The sequence below is a fragment of the Dipteris shenzhenensis genome, chromosome 12 (genome assembly GCF_047967505.1).
Source record: "Dipteris shenzhenensis isolate YYH24624 ecotype China chromosome 12, Dip_SZ_1.0, whole genome shotgun sequence".
NCBI lineage: Eukaryota > Viridiplantae > Streptophyta > Polypodiopsida > Gleicheniales > Dipteridaceae > Dipteris > Dipteris shenzhenensis.
In genome coordinates, this window is record NC_141607.1 from 702,459 (window position 1) to 717,501 (window position 15,043).

A 15,043-nucleotide genomic window follows, 5' to 3' on the forward strand; every position below is an offset into this window, starting at 1 on the left:
GCCACGTGTCATATTGGAAGTTATCCCATATGCATAGGTGTTCATATGTGTGTGTGTGCTCTTATATAAGAGCTATACTTATCTAGTGTCAAATCAATCAAGTATCAAGCTACAAGCTCTTCGGTCTACATGTGAGTACTTTCATTTTGGCTCATTGTTATAGTCATTTTATTTCCATTTCATTATGTCTCTCTTTGAGTATCACTTCCTCTCTCCCTAGTCTACTCTCTCTCTCTCTCTCTCTCTCTCTCTCTCCACCATGTTCCTTCAAGATTGACTTTTCTATTCTTGAGGGATTTGTTGAGTCTCCTCCAAAAGTTTTTCTGCACATCTATAGAAATGTGAAAGCTATCTCAATGAGTAGATTTGGAGGGTCTCCAACCTCTACAACTAAGCTAGAATCTCCTAGCATTACTGACTGTGTAACGAAAGAAGGGGATGCTATTCTCTCGGTGCCTTCATTAACCCACTCCTACTCCCCAAATCCCATTGCAAGGATCTGATGTGGAAACCTCCATAGAGACAAAGTCTCCATGAACATAGGGTCATAAGAAGTGGGTCGGGATCCAAGTACCACTGCAAATTTGTACCATGCTCCATATAACCTACAATCCTGACTGGTTGGAAGGGAACCCCCTAAAGAATATCATCTGAAGATATGTGTAGTCTCCCTCCCAACTGAACATAAAAACCCATTGGGAATCTACAATCCTAACCGGTTGGAAGGGAATCCCCTAAAGAATATCATCTGAAGATATGTGTAGTCTCCCTCCCGACTGAACATAAAAACCAAGGGCATCCTCATGTTCATCCCACAAAGAAATAACTTGAAGAGGAATGGCCGTCCTAGTAAAAGAACCCAACCAAGTGGAACCCATAATAGGCATATCATCTTTATCCATCCACTCCAAAGGTATGGCTATACCAATCTGTTGAAACCTCCCTGCACTCCCTCTGAGGTGACTAACTGATAAAATTCTTTGATTCCCTGGAAGCTATCTAAAATCTTTCCAAGACCCCATAGTGGAGGCAGGGCTCCTCTCCCATTTGGACCACTGCATATAATGCGAAGTGCCTGGTGGTCTGCCATGCTCATAAGTATGCTTTCATTCCATATGATGGGCTGCCTATTGATTTCTTTTTTTTTTTTCAAAATATTACTTTATTAAGTATGAATAAAAGCTGCACGAGCAAGATCAAATGTGGGAGTACATCATGACATGCAAAAAATAAAAAACAGCTCAAAAAGAGCTAACAAAAATCCAAGGTGGAGGCTGAAAATGCCACCTCAACCCTGAAGAAGACTTAAAGAGATCCTCTCCAAACTCTGAAAAAATTCTCTCTCCTGGCTGTAGCTGCTCTGGAGGATCGTTGCATGCTTGCCCAGATGGCCATCAGTGTGTGTATAGTATCAGCGCATATACTGGACATAGAATGGGAAGGGTGAATCTGTGAGCCCTCCATCGCCTCCGTAAATCTGGCCCTCCAAATATGCCAAGCTGCAATGCTAGCCAGAACCTCCCAAGATGTGTCTACCGAGGCATGAGTAACACTAAAAGAAGTGAAAGGAACATCCTAGAGAGAGCATGAATCCACAAAGTGTCATTGTATAATGAAGGATGAGTTCGAGTCTTGTCCCTTGAAAACACCTGAGGTCCAATAAGAGATAACCATGCTACTAATCCCGAAGTCATGAGGAAGGGTGCTCTATGGAATATGCAAAGAATCCTGGTAACACCCTTCCATATCGTCCTCGCTTGTCTGCACTCCCAAAGGCAATGCTGAACTGACTCAACTACTGTGTGGCATCGAGGACAAGTAGGGTCAGCGCCGAACCTGGATCTCCACAGGTTCACTGTAATCCCACCATGAATTGAAAGCCAAAAGATAAGAGTGAGCGTTCCTAAACAATGCTCCTGGCATAGGTGTGGGGAGAATTCCTGCGGATGAAGGAGTAGAACCAATTATCCCCTTGCCTCTGTCAAGAAGTGAAGAAGGAGCAAGAGGAAAAGGGGGCTGTTGCTGCTGATGGATCTCGACCAAAACAGCCGCATTAGCCTTGAGTAGAGCACGAGATTCATCAAAGGCTTGCTGCCTAGGAGAAAGCTCCTTCACATGAACGGCTGAAGAGATAGGAGAAACCTCATCAGCACAAGGAACTAAAACATGTATATCTCCTACCTGTAAAGGAGGGTCTGTGGTGCCATCAGCAGCCTCCAGATGTGGAGATGGCTCAACAACTCTGACTTGCACCTAATGGGGGATGAATGGAACAGGACGTGCTGAAGGATTCCGTGCGTGCTATAAACGAAGGTCCAGGACGAGAGGCTATAGACAACGGTCCTGGACGAGAGGTGGAAGGTCTAGCAGTGCAAGAAGTGGTAGGATGTGTGGTAGAACGTGAATTAGGTCCAGCCGAGGTGGTGCTAGGAGGCACAACACCCGTGAACTTTTTAGGCCTTTTCTGTTTTTTCTTCCTTGGGCAATCTCAGGCAAAGTGCCCAGGGGTCCTGAAAATCCTACACTGATCCTGTCTCCTAGCACCGATCTCGACTCTCTACCTAAAGAAGGAGCCATATGGACGTTGGAACATGATGTGGTCATCCATAAGGTTAGGGTCAGGGACAACGACCCTAACATGTGGTACACCGTCCGATTTGACTGCCTGTGCTGCCGAAGAAGGCATCCCAGGAGGCGGGGGGATCTCGGTGACCATCCCAAATGCGGCTCCAATGGAAGATAAGAGTCGATGGTACTCTTGAGGGAGGCCGGGGAATCTGAGGAAGAGTGAAAATGTCCGGCCATCCTCCTCCACAGTGTCAAAGCCCAACGAAAAAGGTGTCAAGAAGATCCTCCTGGAGCTCAATGCCAAAGGAGTAGCCTAAAGCATTGTACCTGCTGCATCCAAGGAATTTAAAAAAGCCCGAAAGAGACCTCGACCAAGCAGACGAACATCTGTGAGGTGCTCTGCGAGGTCTCCAGGTAAAGTGGCAAGCATCTAGTCCCTGTAATCTGGAAGGGTGGAGCGGGCGAGGATTGGCTGAAGGCTGAGCCATCGAGTTGGTAAGGGGACTTGAACACAATGGGGTCCTTCCGCACAAAACGCTGCCTAAACAAGAAGGAGAATGAAGAGAAAGGCACAAGAAGGAGAGGGCAGCAGCCGAGAGGGAGAGGCTGCCAGGGAGGAGTGTAGGAGCTGACGGGGGGGACAGAGAGGCCGCCAAGAGGGGGCAGGAGAGGCTGAAGGCTGAAGGAGGAGGGGGAGGGGCAAGGAGAAGGGGGGGGGGGGGGGGAGGGGGGGCGGGGTAGGCTGAAGGGGGAGAGGGGAGGGCTGAGGCGGGGGGAGGAGGGGCAAGGAGAGGCGGGGGGGAGAAGGGTGGGGTAGGTTGAAGGGGGAGGGCTGAGACGGGGGTAGAGGGGGGAGGGCTGAGGCGGGGTGGAGGAGGCGGAGGTAGGGAGATGAGGGAGGGAGGGCTAAGACGGGGGCAAGGAGAGGCGAGGGGAGGGAAGGTCTCAGGCGGGGGTAGAGGAGGCGGCGGTAGGGAGACGAGGGAGGGAGGGAGAGGGGGGTAGCAGCCGGTAGAGAGGGAGGAGAGGGGGGCAAGGAGACAAGGCTGAGAGGGAAGAGAGGGAGGGGCTGAGAGGGAGCAGGAGGGTGCTGAGGGAGAGGCTAGGATGAGAGGAGGGAGGGGCAGCGCATGCGGGGAGGAGCAACAGATCTCCTCTTGTTAGGAAATGGAGTCAATTTGAGTGACTTTTAGTGTGTTCTAGAGTAGTACTATACTACTTTATATCCTAGAGTGCCACGTGTCACTATGGGACTTATCCCATATACATTTGACACTTAGAGTGTGTGTGCCTATCCTATAAAGGCATTGTACTTTCTCATGTCAAATCAATCAAGCCTCAAGCCTTTCTTGATCATGTAAGTACTTTGCTTGGTTGTACATTTCTTTTTAGCATTATTGCATCTCCATTATGCTTTCCTAGTCTTGCTTTTCCTTTCCATTCCATGTCTTGCATCTTCATATGGTATTAGAGCTAGGCTATCTTCCAAGAGGTTGAGGTAAGAGATTGATAACATTGAAGCCTCTCTCCCTCTCCCCTTGGAGTAATGCCTTCTCCGATTCCATCTTGAGCTACTCTCTCCACCCCGAGCCTCACCAACAATGGCAACTCAACTCAAGGCTCATGGTAGCTCCAATAGCGTGTGGCAGCTCAGCTCCAATGGTTCGTCAGATCCAATGATTCATGGCAGCTCCATGCTCCGCTCATAGGCGCCACTCTCTTGGCTTAGTACCCAGCTCGCAGCAAGCAGCAAAACAGCCCACTATTCTGTCCGCTTCTCTGCGTGTACCAGCCGCATAACAGTATGGACTGTTGCACTGTACAACAGGCCTGCAAACAGCCCGTACACCCGCTCCTGATCTGCCCACTCCTTTTCTCTGCCCGCTGCTATTCTGTCCTCCATCTACAGCTCCATTGTGCCCGCCATCTCTTCCTCTTCTTGCTTGTACCCACCATCTACTCATTCTGTCCGCTCTTCCTCTTCTACATTCACTCTTCTCTCTCCTAGCTGCCAGCTTTATGGGTTCGATTTCCACCAACTCTCTTCTTGTGGAAAATTTCAAGGGGGACGGATTCCCCACATGGCAAACAAAAGTGCGACTCCTTCTCATGAAGGAGAATGTTTGGGATGCCATTGAAGATGCATCGAAGATGATGAAGCACTTGAGGTATCAACGGAGCCTCAAACACGCAAGATTTGGAAGCAACACAATTCGAGGGCCATCGCAATCATCGGGCTTTGCCTAGATGATTTATTGATTCATCACATCGACTTCAAGTCCAAGGCAAAGGAGATTTGGGCACGCCTCAAGAATATATTTGATAACAAGATCACCAACTCCAAGGTATTTCTGAAAATGCAATTTTATAAGTTGAAAATGGAAAGTCTAATACATTGAGTGCACATATAGCAAAAATTCAGTCTTTAGTTCAACAACTCTCCAACTTGAAGTGTTGCCTGGATGACGAGGACAAAATGGCTGTCCTCATGACAAGTATGGAAAGGATTTCTCGCTTTGAGAATGCCCTTGAAGTACTTCGCATTGCATCGACTACATTCGAAGGTATAGTGTCTCTTCTGCTTGAAAAGGATCGCCGCAACAAAGAATCTCCATCCTACTCATTGGATACTACATAGGCTCTTGCCTCCACCAGCAAATGGAGACCTAGGCCATCGACTCCACCAGCACGAGGAAAGACATTCAAGCCATTCAAGTGCACTTACTGCAACAAGCTCGGTCATACGGAGGACAAGTGCTACTAGAAGCTTGCTCAACAACAATCGAAGGATCATGCCAGTTGTGTGGCATCCGTCACTAGTGATGATGCAGATGAAGATGACCAGCCGATACAGGATCATGCTCTTACTGTCTGTCTCCAGCATCTAGAGGATGATGGAGATCATGATTTTGCTTTCTAAAGCATGATATATTTGGGTACTCTGCCCTTGGGTTGTTTCCCAAAAATGAATGCAATAAATCATGTGTGTTGAGTCAATAAAGGTACTCTACCTTGGATAGTCCTCCTAAAATGATTTATTTCTTTTCTATTTTCGGTGTGTGGCTCCATGTTCCTCATGAGTCTTTGGAGCCAGGATGCATGATGAGCCTCTGATCCATGCTAGATGAGATTTCTATGTTAGGCCCACTAGCCTCTGAGCCATGCTCACTTGCCTTTGAGATTGTGTGGGAGCCATGTCTAGTTTTAGACCAGCATGCACAGTTTTTGATGACCGTCATGTTTTGTTCTTGGTTCCATTCCAGTAGTCCCTCACCTTTCCTCCATTGGGGGTGTTAGGAAATGGAGTCAATTTGAGTGACTTTTAGTGTGTTCTAGAGTAGTACTATACTACTTTATATCCTAGAGTGCCACGTGTCACTATGGGACTTATCCCATATACATTTGACACTTAGAGTGTGTGTGCCTATCCTATAAAGGCATTGTACTTTCTCATGTCAAATCCATCAAGCCTCAAGCCTTTCTTGATCATGTAAGTACTTTGCTTGGTTATACATTTCTTTCTAGCATTATTTCATTTCCATTATGCTTTCATAGTCTTGCTTTTCCTTTCCATTCCAAGTCTTGCATCTTCACCTCTGCCTATCAATTTCTTCACGAGAGAAGGGGGAAACTCTCCAAAGTGTACCTTTGAAGCTGTTTTTAGCTCTCAGAATGACAGCCATTAGAGGAGAAGAAAGAGATCTGAGCTGGGCTGAAGTAAAGATCCATCTAGTGCTGTCCATCTCGAGGTGGGTGTATAAAACTGTATGCTGTTAGGAAATGGAGTCAGGATGAGTCAGTTTGGTGTGTTCTAGTGAGTTCTAGTCTAGTGTATCCTATGGGATGCCACGTGTCACATTGGGATTTATCCCACTTGTCACTTGTCACATCAATCTAGTTCAAGCCTACAAGCTCTTTGGTCTACATGTGAGTACTTTCATTTGTTCATTGCTTAGTCATTTCATTTCCTTTTCAATATCTCTCTTCCTAGCCTACCCTCTCTCTCTCTCCCTTCTCCGCCATGTGCCTTCATGTGGTATTAGAGCCTCCCTTCCTACCTTCCCCTTCTTCTTGCTCTACCTAGAGGATGAGAGAAGCCCACAAATGGAAGCTACCCTCTCCTCCAAGGTTCTTATTGGTGGAGTGAAGCCACCCAAAATAGATCATGTTTAGAAAATATATGGATCATCATCTCCATCGTCCTCTGGAGGAAAAGAGAGATGTCGAATTACAGCAATAAGAGCATGAACTTGTGTCGGAGGGTCGTCATCTTCATCGTCACTCATGGCGGCTGCAATCCAACTAGCATGGTCCTTAGTTTGCTGTTTGGCAAGCTTCTAAAATCTCTCTTTCCCTCCAGAGGATGATGGAGATGATGATCCAAATATTTTCTAAGCATGTTCTATTCTGGGTACTTTGCCTTGGGTTGTTTCCAAAAATGAATGAAATAAATTATGTGTGTTGAGTTAATAGGGTTCTCTGCCTTGGATAGTCCTCCTAAAATGATGTATTGTTTTTATATTTATGGTGTTTGGATCCATGTCCCTAATTAGTCCCTGTAGCCAAGAGGGGGATGTACTATGGGAGCCATGTATTGGCTTTGATAGGTCTATTTATCAAGCCTGACATGCAAGTTTCAGGATGTTGGTGCATTAGTCTCCTAGACCTCTGAGTTGGCCATGCATCCATGCATGATGAGCCTCTGAGCCATGTTAGTTGAGCCTTTGAGTCTATAAACCATGCTCACTAGCCCCTGAGCCATGTTCACTTGCCTCTGAGATAGCATGGGATCCATGTCTAGCTCTAGACTGTCATTGCACAATTTGATGACCGTCATTGTCATCTTTTGTTCTTTCATGTTCAGTTCTTTGGTTCCATTCTAGTAGTCACTCACCTTTCCTCCATGGGGGGCTGTTAGGAAATGGACCCAAGATGAGTCAGTTTGGTGTGTTCTAGTGAGTTTGAGTGTGAGTGCTAGTCTAGTGTGTCCTATGGATGCCACGTGTCACATTGGGAGCTATCCCATATGCACTGGTGTTTGTATGTGTGTGTGTGCTCTATATAAGAGCTGTACTTGTCACTTGTCACATCAATCAAGTATCAAGCCTACAAGCTATTTGGTCTGCATGTGAGTACTTTCATTTGTTCATGGCAATTTCCTTGGTTGATCACAACAAAATACAAGCTTCAAAAAGAAAGAGAGTCGAGATACGCGACTGATCACACCAAAAGATAACGCCTCTATTCATAAAAAACACAAGTGCATCCCTACTGGGCTTGTTGCTCACTACAATATAGATAGCCACAAAGGCTCTGTGACAAAGACTCTACCACAAAGGCTTACTACACAACAGCACAAAACACTGACTTGATCGAGACAAATAAACCTCTACACACCGACTGATAATACCGCCTCTCCAACATGTAATCTTACTGACCTTGGCTATGTCGAGGAGCCAAGAGGCAGACGACCCTGCTGAAATCATGGAGAGCGACTCTCATCACCACCCTGGAGAGAACTAGAATGGGTGACCACCCTGGAGAGTACTGGAGGAAGGCGATCATCTTCTACATAGGTGATTCCATGCAAGAGGTCCACGTGGACTGTAGAGCCCTAACTACTTTCTAACCTCATGAGGATGAAACCCAACTAACCTAACAATCCCCCCCTCATCCGAAATGAGGTAAGAGATAATCCAAAGAAACATTCTTCTCACAAAGAGTAGGTGTGCTCACAAAGAGACTCGCCTCATAAACGTGAACAAGATCACTCACAAAGAGTTCGACTTCACCAAAATCGTAATTAAAAGGCATAATCCTGATCACTGAAGTGATCAGCTTCGACCAGCATAGTAGCATTGCTTATTCCTTGATCTTCTATCGCCATTGCTTTATACTTGATTGGCTTGAGCACTTCGCCACGTTGCTTTGTATAGCAGAACTTTTCAATATGTCCATCTTTACCACAGTAAGAGCATTTGTGAGTGTCACGAGCAGTTCTCTTCTTCTTGTCAGTAGCCGAATAAGCTCTTGAATCATAGATGGATGCACAAGTACGTTTCATTTCACTAAGTAATAATCCCACATAGTCTAGAAAGTCCTTACTATCATCCAAATGTAGTATTTTCACCGTGTCACCAAATTGCTCAACTGGCAGACTCTTCAGTAAGATTGGTTTGTTTTTTTTTTTCAAAGAATTAAGATTGCTTTCTTATCCTCATCTTCGACCTTGGCTCCCAGCTCGTTTAGTTGTTGTAGTATTGCTTGCATGCGGTTGAGAAATACTCCAAGAGACTTTGACTGGCCCATCTACAAAGCAAACCGATCTTGTTTGAGATTGGCCTTCGAATGTTTCATTCGGACTCCGAATAGGGACTCTAGCATTTGCCAATTCTCGGTAGCTGTCTGCTTCATGTCAAGATGGTGGAAGTATTCCAGCCCAAGGCTCTTCTCTTGTATCCAACTGCTTTCTCGTTCTTTGCTTCCCATGCAGGGATTTTGTCTGCATCGTGTGACCTCTCTTTGGTCTCTTCTTTGATCCAGCAGCCAGTCCCCATAAACCTTTTTGCAAATTGAGTTGCCAACTGCCAAGATGGAAAGTTTTTTCCGTTGAATGTGACGATCACTCGTGACCCTTCTCCTTTTGACACTAAGGCCAGTGGTGGCCATGGGTAATACCAACCACTATAGCTTCAATCAGCTTGTTTCTCTTCTCCTACAAGAGGAGCAGAGCGGCACCAACCATGTTGCCTCCATTCATGCAAATCAGGCCTTTGCTACAGATCATAGAGGCAAGGGAAAAGGGGGTAGGAATTTCAGCAAGCCCAAAAGTTCTGGACCTTCATCAACTTCTGCTCCATCAGATGGGAAGAGAAAAAACAGCAAACGATGTAATTATTGCAGGAAGCCAGGTCATGAATGTCGCAAGCACATAGCTTTAGAGAAGAAACAGGTCTTGCTGTCACAAACGCCTCTGCTGCCCCTGAACATGCTCATGAGGTAGCAAAAATTGCTCATGACTAGTAAGCATTTGTTGTGGCGTGCCATTACCATCCAGAGAAGCATGCTATAGCCTTGTCTGTCTCAAATTCTGAGTCAGCTTGGTACTTTGACAGTGGTGCTTCTAAGCACATTACTTCTTGCAGATCTCTTTCAGTCTTTGGGGGCTGGCCCCATGGTAGCACAGTGACATGTGCCAATAATGCATCTTATCCCGTGAAAGGGATTAGTTAGGTTCAGGTCACCTTAGTATTAGGGGATGCAATTACACTTCTGGAGGTATTATATGTGCCAAGTATAAAAAAGAACCTCGTTTCCATCTCAACCATCTCCTTAAATGGATTTCGAGTTCTTTTTGCTAGTTATCGTTATGATGTGTGTGACAACCGGTATGATGATTGTATTGTACTTACTGGGTCACTTTCAAGTGGGCTGTACCACCTTAATGTTTATGAAAAACAGCCAGCTATTCAGGCAAACTTGGTGTCTGAATCTATAATTTCAGATTATCACTTGTGGCATGAGAAATTGGGGCATCTCAAATACAATAGTCTAGTGAAAAAAGGATATGGTGGTTGCACTCCCACCCATGCATGCAGCTGCTAAACATGTTTGTGAGGGCTGCTTATTGGGGAAAATGCACAGGTTCTCATTTCCAAAGGATGGGTCTATGGGTGCATCCAGAAAGTTGCATCTCGTACATAGTGATGTATGCAAGCCGATGCAGACAGCATCACTTGGAGGCTACTTATACTTTTCCACATTCGTGGATGACATCTCAAGTCACGTGGATTTATGGCATGAAAGCCAAGTTAGATGTCCTCTCATGTTTTAGAAATTTTCTTGCCACGGCTGAAAATGAAAGCAAGAATCAACTCTTGACTCTTCACACTGGCAGGTGGAGTGAGTACATGTTCCATGAGTTTTTTGAATTTTTAGAAGCACGGGGTGTCATTCATCAATGCATAGTGCCATATACTCCATAGTAGAATGGGCTGGAAAAATCGTATAAAGATGGAGATGGGAAGATGGATGTTGAAGGGCAAGTCTTTGCCGAACGAATTTTGGTTGGATTCCTTCATGTGTTCCAACTATATACTCAATAGGTTACCCACTTAGGCATTGAATACTCACACACCCTATGAGGCATGGACCAGCCGGAAGCCTGTTATTCAAATATGCATGTGTTTGGGTCATTGGCATATGCGCATGTTCCATCTCAGCTGAGTCATAAGCTTGAGGACAAGGCCTCAAATGCATATTTATTGGCTACAGCTCAGAAAGCAAGGGATATTATGCAAACTTGCCATCCATCCTTTGCTTTTAATATCTTTTGATAGCAAGATGCCATGAGAGCTGAACTTGAGTCCATTCATACAAATGGCACTTGGGAGTTGTGTGACTTGCCTGTAGGCAAATGTGCTATAGGCACAAAATGGGTTTATAAGGTCAAATGAAAGCTGATGGTGGCAATGTTGACCACTTCAAAACCCATCTAATTGCAAAGGAATATCCACAACAACATGGCATTGACTTTGAGGAGACCTTTGCTCCCACATCACGCATCACGACAATACGGTGCATCATTGCTCTTGCATCCCATAGACATTGGGAGGTTCATTAGTTGGACATTAAGACCACCTATCTTCATGCTGATTTATAGGAAGAGGTCTATGTCACTCAGCCACCTGGCTTTGAGCAAAAAGGTTTTGAAAATCAGATTTGCCGCTGAAAAATCCCTTTATGGTTGAAGCAGGCACCCCTAGCATGGTATGCCAAGATACATGCATATTTGATAGCCTATAGCTTTTAGAACAGCCCTATAGAGGGAACTCTTCTTTTTGGAGGGAACTCTTCATTTCAGATTCATAGATGCTTGGATTAGAGGGGTATCTACTCTCTATAGATCAGCCCACAGCCAGGTACTTATTGAAAGAGTTAGGGGAGACAGGTTCCGGAGCTCTAGATCAATCCATCAGGGATGCCCTTTAGCCCCCTTTCTTTTTTTGTTTGTGGCTGAAGCTATGAGTATCTACATCAGATATCAAGCTGATATTGTTGGGCTAAGAGAGGGAGTGAGCCGGGGTGCCCAGAGGGTAGGGGGTGGCGAGTAGTGGGAGGGGGGGTGTGCACGTAGAAGACGGAGAGGAGGTAGAGGGAAGCGCGGGGCAGTTAGGAGGAGGGGGGGTGCGCAAGGGGATGTGGGTAGAGGGAGCAGGAGGGGGTAGTGTAGATTGTAGCCGGGGGGGGTGAATAGAGGGAGCAGGAGGGGGGTAGCGTAGATGGTACCCAGGGGGGATAGCGTAGATGATAGCCGGGGGGGGGGGTGGATAGAGGGAGCGGGAGGGGGGTAGCGTAGATGGGAGCGGGGGGTTGGATAGAGGGAGCGAGAGGGGGGTAGCATAGATGGTAGCCGGGGGGTAGCATGGATGGTAGCAGGGGGGTTGGATGGAGGGAGCGGGAGGGGGGTCGCGTAGATGGTAGCCAGGGGGTAGCATGGATGGTAGCCGGGGGGTTGGATAGAGGGAGCGGGAGGGGGGTAGCATAGATGGTAGCTGGGGGTTGGATAGAGGGAGCGGGAGGGGGGTAGCGTAGAGGCTAGAGGGGCATAGGGGGGTGCGTAGAGGAGTAGGGAGGAGGGTGGCCACAAGAGGGGGGAATGGTGAGGGAGGGAGAGGAGCTGGCGAAGGGAGAGGGAGAGCTGACCGCCAAGGAGGGGGGATGACGAGGTAGGGAGAGGAGCTGGTGAGGGGAGGGGGAGAGTTGGCCGGGGGGCTGACGAGGGAGGGAGAGGAGCTGTTGAGGGGAGGGGGCAGCTCGCGAGGGGAGGGGGAGAGCTGGCCGGGGGGTTGACGAGGGAGGGAGAGGAGCTGTTGAGGGGAGGGGGGAGCTGGCGAGGGGAGGGGGAGAGCTGGCCGCCAAGGAGGGGGGCTAATGAGGGAGGGAGGGGAGTTGGTGAGGGGAAGGGGAGAGTTGGCTGCCAAGGTTGGCGAGGGAGAGGCTAAAGGTGGGTGCCAAGAAAACCACTTGGAGAGGAGAAGTCGTGGACGAAGTTGGTTGCAAACAGAAGAAGGTGTGTAGGGATGTGAGCGATTAAATTGATGGAGGAAAGGGGAGATGAATAGGGAGGGAAGTGGACAAAAAGCAAGAAAGCTAAAATTAGCAGGGTACTAAAAATATCCCATTTGAGTGTGATGTGTAAGGGGCATGGAGAGAACTGATGGAGGTGAGAGAGAGACAAAAAGCAAATCCGCCAAATTCGCAAATCCGCCAAAATTAGTGAAGGTGCTAAAAATAGGTTAGAAGCACCATCATTGAGTGAAGAGGGAAGGGGCTAGTCAATGGTGATGGAAGGTGGAAAGAGAAGGTTTTGGTAAGAGAGATATGGAGTGTGACAAAGGGTGGAGAGAGAAGGTGTTGAAAGAGAGAGGGGAAGGTAGGACACACGGTGGAAAGAGAAGGTGTTTGTAAGAGAGAGGTGGGGAGGACATACGGTGAAAAGAGAAGGTGTTTGTAAGAGAGAGGTGGGGGAGTGACATGGTGGAGAGAGAAGGTGGTTGTAAGAGAGAGGTGGAGGAGTGACAGAGGGTGGAAAGAGAAGGTGTTTGTAAGAGAGAGGTGGGGATGAGACAAAAGGGTGGAAAGAGAAGGTGTTTGTAAGAGAGAGGTAGGGATTGGACAGAGGGTGGAAAGAGAAGGTATTTATAAGAGAGGTGGGACAGTGACATAGGGTGGAAAGAGAAGGTGTTTGTAAGAGAGAGGCGGGGGAGTGACATAAGGTGGAAAGAGAAGGTGTTTGTAAGAGAGAGGTGAAGGTAGAACATAGGGTGGAAAGAGAAGGTGTTTGTAAGAGAGAGGTGGGGAGGACATGAAAGAGAAGGTGTTTGTAAGAGAGGTGGGGAGGACATAGGGTGGAAAGAGACGGTTTTTGTAAGGGAGAGGCGGGGTAGTGACAAGGTGGAGAGAGAAGGTGATTGTAAGAGAGAGGTGAGGGAGTGACAGAGGGTGGAGAGAGAAGGTGGTTGTAAGAGAGAGGTGGGGATGAGACAGAGGGTGGAAACAGAAGGTGTTTGTAAGAGAGGTGGGGATGAGACAAAGGGTGAAAAGAGACGGTGTTTGTAAGAGAGAGGTGGGGATGAGACAGAGGGTGGAAAGAGAGGGTGTTTGTAAGAGAGAGGTGGGGATGAGACAGAGGGTGGAAAAGATAAGGTGTTTGTAAGAGAGAGGTGGGGAGTAACATAGGGTGGAAAGAGAAGCTCCCATTAAGAGAGAAAACGTGACACGGAAAAAGGGAAATCCCCTCTAGAGAGAGAAGGTGACACCTATATGGAAAGGGGAGTCCTCTGTTAGAGAGACAAGGCGACTCGGGGTGAAAAGGGGAGTCCTCACCTAGAGAGAGAAAGTGACACTAGGGTGAAGAGGGGAGTCCTCACGTAGAGAGAGAAAGTGACACCCGAGTGGAAAGGGGGGTCCTCAATTAGAGAGAGAAAGTGACACTTGGGTGAAAAGAGGAGACCCATTTAGAGAGAGAAGGTGACACGGGGTGGAAGGAGAAGGCAAGAATGTATATACAAGCCCGAGGAGGGTGTTTCCTCATTGAACACGGTACCTCTTGACTCGTGACCCATTCATTGGTGCAGGTAGGAGTCTGCCTTCCAAAGTGGCCAAGTAGACGCCTCCACTTGGGATAAGCTTGGCAATGAAAAATGGGCCTGTCCAACCACTTACAAACTTTTGTCTGGAAGCAACCCGTGGGTGTCAAGATGAAATTCATAAGGCATGATGGCCTCCAGGTGACTAGCTCGAAGGGTGAATACCCAGTATTCACCTTGTAAGCCGTTCGGTAGGCGAATAAAGCAGTTGAAAGTATGTCATCCCAATCTGCTAAACAACTGAGGCAAAAATGATGCATGATCCTGCACATTGTTCGATTTGATCTCTCAGCTATACCCTTGGCATGTGGGTAATAGGGAGATAAAAATTTATGAGCTATTTGGAACATGTTAACCAGAGCAGCAATGGTGACATTTAGGAAGTGAGATCCTCGATCACTCATCAACTCGACAAGATAGCCAAACCGAGAGATGATCTGGTCATATAGAAATGTGGCTACAACATGAGCTGTACATTTTTTTACTTCCTTGGCTTCAACCCATTTGGTTCCATAATCAGGTGGTGAGCAGAGCATACTTGTTCCCTCGGCGTGTGGCAGGAGAGATGGGCCCTATGAAATCCAATCCCCATCGATAGAAGGGGGGCACTGGAGTGAATGGCTTAAGAGGAAGGTACTCGCGCCTTGTAGGCTTGGGGCCTGCTCGTTGACATGAGTCACCGAGCCAATCCAAGATTTGATGGCATGCAAGTGACAAGTCCGTGATGCGGTGCACTGCCTAGTTGCTCCAAGAGCTTATTGAGCTGCACATTCAGCCTACTGTTTGTTGAGTGGGGTCAAATGAACTTTGATGGCTATGAAATT